This window comes from Quercus lobata, chromosome 2 (genome assembly GCF_001633185.2).
Source record: "Quercus lobata isolate SW786 chromosome 2, ValleyOak3.0 Primary Assembly, whole genome shotgun sequence".
Lineage (NCBI taxonomy): Eukaryota > Viridiplantae > Streptophyta > Magnoliopsida > Fagales > Fagaceae > Quercus > Quercus lobata.
This window is the reverse complement of record NC_044905.1, coordinates 36,958,425-36,971,767: the sequence shown is the minus strand read 5'-3', so window position 1 is coordinate 36,971,767 and position 13,343 is coordinate 36,958,425. Positions and strand designations below refer to the sequence as shown.

At 36.6% G+C, this 13,343-nt stretch overlaps 1 pseudogene; it reads left to right on the top strand.

Moving 5' to 3' along the window:
• The first annotated feature begins 850 nt into the window (after positions 1 to 850).
• LOC115963860 overlaps positions 851 to 13,343 on the top strand; it is a 29,340-nt pseudogene continuing 16,847 nt past the window's right edge.

Here is a 13,343-nt window from a genome sequence, read left to right as displayed (position 1 = left end):
ATATTTCAATATCTATAATGATTTTTATGAGTTATCTTTTGAAATGTTACCAAGCCATTAGCCAATTATGGTAGTTTTGATTTCATAAAAAGGATGATAAGAGACTTCTCTTGAAACTTTTTATTTATCAAAATCAATAGATAGCAGATAATTGAGTAACCAATTTAGTGACAAATGCAATATTAAAACAAGCATATAAAAAATAAATAAATGATTGTTCCAAAAGAGTACAAATTCCATTGAAATGTATACTTTGATTACAAGGCCAAATAACAAGAAAACAAGAGTTCTATTGACTATGGTAGCCCGTCAGTGCCAGCCTCTACGTAACCATGCTGAGATTATTGAGCCACCAATTCAGAAAAAACAGGTTTAGCACTCAATTGCATCTAAGAAATCACCTGCATAGTGGATATCAAAAATTAGCAACCTTTAGTATTGTGACTCAGTGCAATAATTCTTTCAAATTCGGACTACATAGAAGATAATATTGAAAAATTGAACAATGTTAAGAAAAATAAGAATATTACCATTAAGATGATGAACAGACTTGGAGGGGGGGGGGGGATTTATATCAAGAGCTAGCATAGCTAGCCAATGAATACACTGAACTTAGCAAAGAAACAACCAATTTTGCTTGTACATGAACTATCAAACCTACTTTACAAGGTTTAAGTGCTATCAATTTCAAGTATTACTACAAATTGAGAGCACATTACCACAAAAATGTTGTAAACCAATGCATATTATGAATATTTAATGACACAATGAAAGGCATCAGTCTTTAGTACCTATTGTTTACTACCATTGTCAAATTGCATCTGGCTTTAGTACCTTTTGTTTACTATCAATGTCAAATTGCCTAGTATCACTGCAACAAGAATCAAGCCCATGGTCTTTAGCTCTTACTGTAGCTTTCCAACAAGCTACATCAAAACCAACCCAGATTACTACTAGCAAGATCACAACCAACAAGTACAAAAGGTAAGCATTCCACTAATGCTACATTATTTGTGCACAAAAAAATCTACATTTTCAACTTTGAGAGGTCTCCAATGGAGACTCCATCATCAAATCTAATGCCATCTAACTGCAAATGAACACATTAAAGTGATGTATAAATTTAGAACTTTACATTGATGCAAGTTTTGTAATAATGAATTATTCTAATCACCAGCAGATTTTGATATCCCTAATCTTCTTTTACACTTTCTTTTAATCACTTTCTGCATAGTTAATCACTTTCTGCACAGTTAATCACTTTCTACATAGTTGTTTTCTGTGTACATTGCTCACAATAAAAAAAACTACCCAAATCTATTCAATGCATTTTTCCTATAGTTCAACTTATAAAAGAGCAGAAAGGAAATTGTTTTCTCAGCAACCAAACAAAGCACAGAAGAAAAATTGTAGACCAAGCACTTGAAATAGAGCTCCAACAAATAAATAAATAATAATAAATAATCAGAGAGCAACTTGTTTCCTTCGCAAGTGGGGCAAAGGCAAGGATTGATAGCTACAGGGTCATACATAGGCGACCACTCTATGGTGTCATTTCCATTGCATAGTTTGCATTTATAAAACCCTTTTCCTCTACAAACCCCACAAGGCAACGCCACCTTTCTCTGCACAAAAAACCCACCAAGAAAATCAAACTCAGAAGCAAAAAGACTAGCAAAAGAGAAAAAGAGAGAAAAAAAAAAAGTTTGGGAGCTAGAGATGGTTTGGCTTTTGAGTTTTATCCGTTTTGCTTCTCTAGCGAAACAAATCGCTTTGATAGTGGTGGTGGAAGCGAGGTTGAGAGTTATTAGTCCACCGGTGATGACAGCGGCTACGGTGGCTAGCGGGCGAATTGGCTTTGGTATCATTTTTGTGTGTGCAAATTTTTTCAAAGGCAATTTTTCAAACAGTTGGAGTGCATGAAGGTGATTAGGTAGGAAACCCAATTTTTCAGATGGGCTGGTGAGCGAAAAGAATAGCACGATGGCTGGTAGCACCGGCGATGGTGAGGACCGTGGGATGGAGAGAGAAAATCCTTGGAGATGAGAGTTTGAACTTTGAAATTTCAGATGGGCTGGTGAGAGAGAGAGTTTAAACAGCTGGTGAGAGAAAAGGGGTCCGGCTATTAATCTTGGTTTAACCAAAGTTGAATTTGTTGAGTTAAGTGTGTGTTAACATTTTAAATGACGTGGCACGTTTTGGACCATTGATACTCTCCATTCCAAATCCTTACCGTGTACTGGAGCCTCTCCATTTCAAAGGCAAATGGAAAGGATCTGGATCCAGAAGATGATAAGTTTTGTTCAAAATGATGTAATGTGATAATAGATACAGAGGTGTAAACGTGTGTGAAGAGTTAAAGGGAAGGGGGAAGGGGGAAAGATAAATTATGGAAATAAAGAGATAACAAAAGAGTACCGCTATCGGAAAAAAAAGGGGCCTTAATCTTTTCTCTTCATGTTTTAATAAAAAAGAGTAACACTACTGACACAAAAATTTTCACAATGATTAAATTTGTAAGTTTTTATTGATTATGATCTAAACTCACCATTGATACCACCATTGCTTGGATATTGAATTAGTGATATTTTACTCAATTACAGTCTATAGCATATAAAAAAAAACATATTAAAAAAACATATCAAAGAACGTGTGTATATATAATATGTGCGAAGTTTGAGTTAATTAGTTTAAATTTTAAACAATAAGATTTGTAAGCATTCCTATCAGGTGTGCTATGCCAAATGTCATTTTACCACATCAAAATCTATTTTATCAATTTTAGCACATCATTTTACAATACGCTATATATCAAATATTCTATTTTAACATCACACTACATTAAAATAATAATTAAAAAAAACCGAGCTATTGTACCGTAGCAGTAAAAAATTGTACCTTAGCAATTTTACAGTACAATTCTACTAGTACCAATTGTTATTTAATTTGAAACACCTCATGCTACAGTACAATTGTTATTTAATAGATAATTAAAAAATTGTTATTTAATTATACAACATGCTACAGTACAATTCTATCAATACAATTGTACTGTAGCAAGTTTGCTAAAAATGCCAAAACTTTTAGCATATGAAACATCTCATGAATCTTGTTTTTTGGTGTTTGGTATGCAAATATTAAATATTTGATATTTGGCACACCTTATGAGAATGCTCTAAAGCGCGAACCCCATTAATTGCGTCGAGTGAGTTTAGCCTTTAAAAGAATATAGTATTTATCTTGTGTACTACAACTACAAGTTTATTTATATATTTGGTTATTTATTTACTTTATTTATCTTTCACCAATGATGCGGTAAATAAATAAAGAAGCCTCCCTCGTGCTCACCAAACATTCAACCAGGATTCATATTTCAAGCCCATTAGTAAAAACTCTCAACACGAATTCAAATATATCAATTTACATATTCAATTTTCAAGACACCTCAGGTCAGATTAGCTATTTTACACTACATTTCATTAAAATAAATAAAATTTTTCATATTTTTTTAATTGTTTCTTTTTCTTCGCACACAATAACCACCATTTACTCTCTTCATTTATCATTGAGATACATAAAGAAGTAATAAAAAACTAAATACAAAATGAATAGTATCAATATAAATTTACACGATTACTATAGCAAACATGTATTTTTACACAACTTTTTGTATGACTTGATGTGAGTGAATTTTGAGTTTAACTAGCTAAAATGTAGCCATTTTTCTATTATACAAACACTAATGCGAGTTCTCTAACTAGAAAAAGTCCAACTCTAGAACCATAAGCTTAAACCCTTGTATATAACTCGCTGTAGCCTTCAAGGAAAAAAAAAAAAAAATATATATATATATATATATATATATAAAACTGAGATTGTGGCCATGCTTTTTGGTTTTTTTTGCGCTTTTGTTTCTCTATGGAATATTGTTCCTTGGCTTGACTCAAGCTGACGTCCATTACTATGATTTTGTTGTAAGTATCCTTCTCTCTCTCTCTCTCTCTCTCTCACAAATTTTTTTTTTTTTATTTTATTTTACATGAACAAATACTAGTTTGTTACTAGAGTGCACTATTCCACCTTTTTTACTATTTGTGAGCGCAACGGCTTCCTCCCTAGGAAATGGGAAGTACGCCTCAGCCGAGTAGATCGAGACGGAGAAAGGATTGGAGTCACCATCTAGATTAAATCTAGGAACCATTTAATAGCGCCCCTACGTGGAAGGATTAAGTCTTACTACCAGAGTATGGGTTTAGAGTTTAGGTACGGTTTTGGGAAGGTGTTAGCCACCTAAAACCCCTAACCTGTGGGTCGGCTTCTAGTTATTGTATCTTACGTCTTAATCCTATTAAAGGCACATTCAACATTGCATTCTATAGTCACACACACACACTAGCATATATCTAAGCATACAACATGGCATCCGTCATCCCAAAACCCTAACATACATCTATCATGGCATCATATCATCATAAACCCTAGCAAGTTCCTATCTCATTACATCCAAGGCAACAAACAAATCATGGCAGAAGCCAAACATGGCAGCAAACATATTATCCTATTCAGATCATGGCATGTAACCTTGCATATACATATCCATCAAAAGAAGATAAAGCTCCTATAACAAACAAATGCATGTTCATGTGAATGCATGACTTACCTTACAGCATCACAACACTTATGCATTAATGAATGGACATATCATTTGCATGTTCATGGTAAAACAAAGAAAACATAAGAGAAAACCCTAATCTAATCATGTTAAGAACAAACAAACAAATAAACAGAGAAACAGCAACTCAAGAACATAAAAACATGACAAAACAGAGGCATATGACATAAAAGAAACAAAGAAACAGAAGTAGAAAACTCAAATTAGGGTTTCTAGGCATGAGTATATGTGCGCATACATAGGCCTGTGTACGCAGGCCAGTTGTATGCGTACGCATACTTCAATCCTGCGTATGCATGCAGGAAGCATGCGCTCACAGACACGCCCTGGAAAACCCTAACCTAGGAAAAAATAAAAAAGAACACAAAACAAAGCAGAAACTTAAACTAGCAATCTAGCATGCAAGAAATGATAAAGCAAGGAAAACCTAAACTAGCTAAGCATATTATAACTTGAATAATCAAGAAAAACAAAGGAAATAGAAAGATTAAAACAAATAAATAGCAAGAAAAAAAAAAGGTTTATAACTTATGCCTCAAAAACAAAAACTCTTTGGCTTGATTTTGATCGTTCTCCTCAGTCAAATCTATTCACAACCAAACAAAATTGATTAGTAAACTTTAAAATTTGAAGATCAAGACCAATAAAGGCCTCAATCAAAAGAAAATTGACTTGAGAATGTTTTGTGAAAAACTCCCTCTTTGATTCACTATTTCTAGTGAATCTTGTGTTTTCCCTTTGAATTTTCTCTGTCCTTTGAAATATACCATGTAAAGTTTTATATAGTTGAAAATTTGGGGTTTGAAACGGCTCACAGACGATATAGGATTCATTCCAAACCTCAGCCTTAATGCAAAAAACTTGCCTTTCATAGCTCTCTGTAACCCTAGCTGCGTATGCAGGTCCGTGCTTGTGTACGCATGCATCAAACATGCGTACGCATACGTGTGTATGTGTACGTAGGCCAAGGGTTTCCTTGGCCTTTATTTTCCAAAAACAGATTTATTTGCTCATAAAAAATTATATTTTTCATTTTAACATTTCCCAAGTCAATTTAGAATTTGATTGAGCCCTAAACCAATCTTGGGCCTTAGAATTTCAACATCATTGGGGAATGGGGGCCTAAGTTGTAAAAGGTACAAAATGCAATGTCTACTCTATTTGATTAAAAACTTTATTAGTTCAAATCGTGTACTTGAAGGAGACCAACTCTACAAGGTTGAGTAGCACCAAGAGCTTATTGGTTGTAAATGAAAGTCTTTCAAACCCTATGATCATAGTTTTTAAATCTGGACCATTCAAAGAACCTAAAATTGAGAGGTTCAAGATTTTTAAAGTCGAATCAATGTCAAACCGTGATGATATCATAATTAATTAAAATACAAATAAAAGTATATTAAATTTGTAAATATTAGCAAAATTGACTTAGAATATCTAAAAATATGTGTATAAACACCCTTGAACGTTTAGACCCCCAAATTACAACTTAACCAATTCAAGCATTATGTCAAACAACTAGTGTGCGGAAACTTAACATAAGCTATAATATGGAATTGGAAAAACTAACTAAGCCAAATTAAAATCTCAACCCACAGCAGATAATAAAAGGCAAAGATAAAAGGGAAGGAAGATGCAAACACAAAGACAACACGCGATGTGTTATCGAAGAGAAAACCGAAGCCCTCAGCGTAAAACCTCTTCGCCGCCCTCCAAACGGTAAACAATCCACTAGAAAATATAGTTGGGATACAAGGACAGCAATAGACCCTCCAAGCCTAATCTACCCAGTGTACCTAAGCCCTCCAAGCTTCTTGCTCCAACGAGGTTGCGCTGAACCTTTTTCTTTTCTAGCTTCCCGGATTCCGCTACTAGACCGTAGCATCAACCAATGAAGATTGGTTCCTTCCTAATTGCTTCCCAGAAATCCAAACAGCTCTTCTTACAGTGATGAATATGGTGAGAACAAGATTTGGTAAAATGCCTCTCAAGGATTTGATAATGAAGAGGAAGAGAGTTGAGGAATTTGAAGAGACTCTAATGTATAGATTGTGGGTGAATCAATCTTGTTTTTCTTTAGGGTTTCTTTTCTCAAAATTCTCTCTGGAAGCTCTCTTACATTCGTGGGTAAAAGCGGTATTTATACTGGAGTGAGAGAAGAATGTGAAACGTCAGGTTTTACAAAACAGGGTGGCTCGCGGCTTGACCTCGCGACTTGACTAAGTCGCGAGATCCAGTCGCGAGATAACCGTATGGCCAGTTGTCCTGTTTTGTCCTGTAGTGCTCCAGCTAGCATGACTGTTCACCTTCCGGCATGCTTGGCGTGTGCTGCGTCTGGCAGCTTGCAGCCGCGAGTCTCTATTTTCTTGCACACTCTTGAGCAAACTTCACTCTATCTCACTCACTACCCTTACAACAAGCCCACCTAAATACAGGGTTACTAAATGCTGAAATACAAGCAAATTTGGCACGGAATAAAGCCAATTAGATGGTTGAATAAATTCAACCTTACAATCTCCCCCTTTGGCTATTCCGTGACAAAACCCTAAAACAGACTCTAGACTTAACATGTGAGTTGGGAACAGTTGAGCAAAACTCACTCACACCTAACTCTAGAAGCTGTGAAGCACTTGAATCATATGAACATAAGACTCCTGAAACACAACAATACACCATGATCATTGTAAGCAGAAAATCGTAAAATGCATATGAAACAGGCAATATATGATCAAGCAAAGATGGAGTTAAGAAACAAACCATGGCTTGATCAACCAAGTAATCACTACAAGGTAGTGACCACAATGCTCATTCACACTTGGAATGAATACAAGGACATACAAACTAACAAGCACAAGGCAAGATACTTGTATGCTCAACACTCAACCAATGCATAATACACAAAGTATATGCATCTAGGAACAATCCTACAAGGGCACAAGAGTGACAGTACATAAATCAAAATACAAGACATTTAGATAGAAGTACTGATTTCAACATAGCATAAAAGGCTGCATTAAGCAAGGTACAAACCATAAAGCCTACAAAATATGCATAAAACATTAAGCCTAAAAGCTTACATAAGCACATGGGTACAAACAGGTACAAAACACAATACAAAACATAATAGGTTGAATAACATCAACAATATATATAAAAGATTAAACCAAGAGTATAAGTTATGAGTTAGAAACAGATATACACCAAAACCACAGTGTATCAAACCCATATAAACACTAAAAGTCCAAAAACATAAACCTATAAGTTTAGAGGATAAGACTTAAAACAAAAAATATGTCAAAAGTATGTGTGTACTCCCCCTATCACTATGCACACTTCCCTTTGAACTTTCTCCCCCTTACTGAATGCTCTCCCCCTTTTTGGCACGAATAGCTAAAGGCTGTCGTCCAACTTTTGTTGAATAACGTCTAGCTGATTCTCCATAGTCTCGAGACGCATTTGGACATGGTTGTTTGTGGAGTAGAGAAGTGTCACAATCTCATCAATGCGTTTCTGAATATGCTCAAGTAAACTGCCCACTCTATCAGTATGAGGAGCAGTCTGTGCTTGCGGAATACTAGCTTGTGGAACTTCAGGAACAGCATGCGAAGTAGATGTGGTATGTGTAGGTGTCTCTGACTCAGGGGCAGATGGAGTAACCGGAGAGATGTGTGCACTCTTTGGTGTTTTAGAGGAGTGACTTTTGCTAGCTTGAAGAGTGTACATGGAAATAGGACGCTGACAGGTCAACATTTTTCCATCTGTAGGAGGAACAATGCCTTCACGAAGAATGAGCTTCATGATGAGACTGCAAAATGGAATAATTCCTCGAGCTGCAGTTCGAACCGTGGTCTTCCTCATGGTGTAATAGATGTAAGCACATATATCAATAGGGGCTCCTGTAATAAGATCACAAAGGAATAGAGCTCTCCCAAGATTGATGAAAGTAGTGTTGGACAGTGGGTAGAGATTAGTGAACATGATCAACTTCAGTGTGGTCAGCTCTGGTGCAAACTTTACGGTGCTGATGGATGTTCCTATATTGGATACTTCATGATCGGATCCTAGGATTTGTAGAATTTCTTGAATCTCTGGAGTTCGATCATCGTACGGAGTTAGATCCACATTCTGAGGTCTAGTGATGCCGAGAAGATCTGCGATGGAGTTTGGGGAAATGCCAAACTCTATTCCTCTGACCCAAAAAATAAGTTCAGCTCTAAGATCAGTTGCATTGGAGAAGCATTCTTTGACCAGCTCATCCATTGGATCGTCAAAGTTCCCAAACAAGTTTGCCCAATCTCGTTGCTCAAAGATTCGAGGGATAAAAGTGGTCCCTAAGGTGTTAAACTCCACCACCCGTTCCACTATGAGAGTTGACTTGTCAAAGATGTTTGAGTATATGTGTGAGGTAAGCAGAGTTCTGAACCTCTCCTCATTGGAGTCTTGAGATGCCTGTGATGATAGTCGAGTCCTTTTAGCAACTGGTGTTGCTGGATCGTCAGCAACAATGTCTTTACCCCTGGAAGGTCGACGAGACATCTGCAAGAGAATAGGCCCACAGCAAAGAAACAACAACAGTACCACACAAGATAAATATCAACATGATTCGATGCAAATAGAAGTGAAAAACAGAGATTTCAATACATAAATACAAACTTAAGATAGTGCAGACCCAACCAAACTTCCATCAATACTAAGGTGCACAATGTGACGGGTGCAGCAAAATGGTGATAGTGCAAAAAGGCATAGAGAGACAAGTTCAAACAGAACTGTCAATGAGACAATTTACCATGACCATGATATGCATACAAAGACAGCATTCAAACATTAAGAACAGATATCATAAAACATACCACATAAGATATGAACATGGAAAAAAAATTTCAAAATGAAGGATCAGCGTACCCAAACTAGAGCACAGGGCTGTGAGACACAACATTCAGAAAAAGAAGTTGTTTTCAAGGAATACTTTCAAGATGCCAACATCCACACGTTATGTTAACATAAAAGCACAGTAAACCAATGCCGTAAACCAACATCAACACACAAACAAGTGAATGGAGCAAGACATATAAATACCAAACCCATTTAACAAAAGATTGTCAGAATCAACAACAGGCAAATATCAGAACAATGAAAAAGCACATTTTGACCACTCAACATGAAAACGGATGAAATCAACAACAAACATAATAAGCCATACCCATCCCACAAAGAGAGGAATGTTTCGAACACAATATCAATCCAAATGGTAATAAAAACATCCATGAAATAGGGAAAATGAGATTAGGAAAACAAGACCCATACCTTTTCTTGATGATTTGGATAAGAAATGAAGCACCAATGAGGTTTGAAAATGGGTACACGGAGTGTTTGGGAAGGAGATAGTTGAGAGAGAAGATGAACAGTCACAAAAGTTTGAGGGAAAAACTGAAAAAGATTTAAAAACTGCCCCTATTTTTGCCAAAAACGCGTTTTTCGCGACTTAAGTGAGTCGCCACAAAATCGCCAGTTCAAGCCGCCAAAACACTCAAAGACAAAAATTTGAAAAATTTTTCTAAGTGTTTTTCGCGACTGGAAGGTCTACCCGCAAGTGAGTCGCGAGCTGAGCCGCTAAAATCTCTGAGTAACCCTCGCGACTGGACCTTTCACTCGCGAACAAGTCGCCAAAAATGACCTGCGAAGACGCGACTGAGGCTCGCGATTTGACTTACCCGCGACTGAGTCGCCAAAACAGGGCAAAACTGGATTTTTGAAATTTTCAAATTTTTAAAACAAAATACTTTCCAAAAAAACACCTAAAACACTCAAAAATCTTTTTGTGTTTGAATTAACAAAGATTGAGCATGTGAAAACACATTTCATCAAGTACAATCACACAAATGAATATGACATTTATTGAACATAAACTTGTGTGTTGTGTGTGGATATCAACAATGAGATAGTCCTTAGTCTAATGTGAAGTTTCAATGATCAATTCAACCAAGGCATACCCAATTAGCACTAGATAATGTGATCTATCTCAATTATAGAAATATGTATATATGACCTCCCACAAAACTTGATAACATATCTTGGAGCTTTACATTTGACTCCACTTTCAATCATACCATTTGATCTTTTTGATCCTTTGAGACAATTACCTCTCATTGTGAGAGTGATTTATGATATTTCACATTAAAGAACTAGCCTTTGGCCTTTTGAATAAACATTCTCTTTAATATAAGGTCGCTTACCCTTTTTCCTAGTCGAATACTAGAATGTACGACAGGTTTTTGCAGCTCAATATCTCTTTTCATTTGGAGATTTACATTTGGTGAGCTCTTTTTAGCAACAACAAAAATAAAGAATGGGAAGATATATAGACACAAGTCTATGCATGTCTCAAGATCAACATAACCATTCACTAATCATTCATGACAAGTTTGAAAATCTATTTACAACAATCACATAGATTTCAAGATTTTTCCCACAGTGATATGAGTGCAAAGAAACAAGTAATGCTCGAAAATGCACAAAGCCATTAGCACAAAGGTACAAGGCAAAACAGGTTTTGAGACAAAAGCTCAACAATGTCAATCAAACTTTTTGATTTTCTAATTTTTATGTGATTTTTGGATTTTTGACACTAGAAGCAAAAGATTGATCAAAAACAAAAAAATTAAAAGTATGCACAAGTAGACAAGCAAACAACCAACAGCAAAAACAACAAGCAAACAAACAAACATCGTCGCAAAGCATAGGAAGTATTAATGCATGGACATGTTGTAATGCTTATGCATGAGTACCCTTTTTCACCCACACGTCACTTGCGTTTGGGGTGATTTCCTTATAGGATTGGGTACGGGAGTTAGGGCTTTCAAACCTTCGTGAGAAGCTTTCCAAGCAGTTGGTGAATGCACCAATCATCTTCATCACGTTCATCATTCCGGGATCACCATTTTGATCTCTAGATTGTTCACCTGCCCAATTTCTTCTATCATTTCTAGGTCCTCCTGACCTTTGAGGAGTTGCACTATTCTTTGCTCTCAGCTTTTGGCAATTTGGTCGAGTATGCCCTTGAAGTCCGCAATGATGACACACATAAGTTGATCTAGGACCTCTTTGTGGTCGTGGACGAGACTTGGCACGAGATTCAGACTTGCCCACATACTGATTGCGGGGATTCAACAACCGTTGGTTCTCCACATTCTTCTTCTCCTCCATCTTGAGCTTCTCAGCAGTAAGGTCAACTACAACTGGATCTTTAGCCTTTACAAACTTCACTTCTTTAGTGACAGTTCCAGGTGAGCTACTTCCTCCGGTATATCCCAATCCGGATTTGTCTGAAAAACTCTTTTGAGATGAAATAACATCATCTAGCTTCTTGGTGGTGACCCTCTCTATTTTAGCATTTGCTTGTACAACCTCTTGTTCAAGAAATCTCACTTTTGTGTAAGCTTCTGACAACTCACCATTCAGTGTTTCTATCTCACATTTGGCCTCCCTATATCGGATTAGGAGACTTTTGTAATCCTCCTCTGCCTTCTTCATTTTTCTTACAGCAGCCTTGGCCACCCTTGTGTACTCACCCGACTTCTCCAGGAGTGAGTTATAATTCTCTTGAAGATTGGCTATGCTTTCATCTTCTTCAGCATCTGATTCTTCAACAATTCCCAGTGATTCTACATCACTATGTTCTCCAAGGTCTCGTACAAGTAGATTCAATTCGTCTGAAGACTCAACATGAGCAATAGTCATAAAAGCTGAGTAGTTCCCCTCTCCATCACAACTTTCTTCAAATTCTGAGTCAGATGAATCCGAGTCACTCAATGTCGTGGCATACACTTTGCCTTTCGATTTCAAATAATTCGGACATTCCTTCTTAAAGTGTCCATGCCCGTTACATTCGAAACAAGTGACACCTTGTGTAGGTTGGGATTCTTTTCCATCTTTCTTTTTGAATTCCCTTTTTCCCTTCCAAAACTTTGGAATTTTCTTTTATCATCAAATTTGCCATTATTTTTGAATTTCATGAACTTTCTGAAATTTTTAACAAGGTATGCAACATCTTTGTCAACCACATCTTCTCCCGATGAATCTTGATCTTCCACCTTCTCATTAATGGTCTTAAGAGCAAGAGATTTACTCTTCCATTGATTGGGCAGCGACATCTCATAAGTCTGAAGAGAACCAACCAGCTCCTGGACTTTGATGTCATCAAGGTCCTTACTCTCTGTGAGAGTGCCTTTTTCATGACACTCAGGCCCAAGGATCCCGGGCCTAAATGAAAAGGAGGATTTGGTGGACCGGGCCTTAACTCACCGCAACTAACGAGCTGTTTAAGAATCAAGTGGATGCAGAGAATACTCCTGACAATATAAAGAAAATGACAAACAAGGATATCGAAGAGTGCCAAAAATTAACAAGGTAAATTCAGAAGGAAAGAAACAGGATTAGCAAAGTAATAAAATTAGTGCTGTGGGGATCCTGGGAAATATGAAGCAATGTTTCCTTAATATATTATCTGTTTGATTATAGAAAGCTCACTAAGACGTAATACAAGGTTCAATCAAGCTCAAAAATTGCAGTCTTGAATGGCAATTTCAGCCTTCAAAACTTGCAAAGTTTGATTCTCGTTGAATCCGAGTATGTGCAATAGTGGCTTTTATAGGATACCGGGAAGCAATCTTTGTTT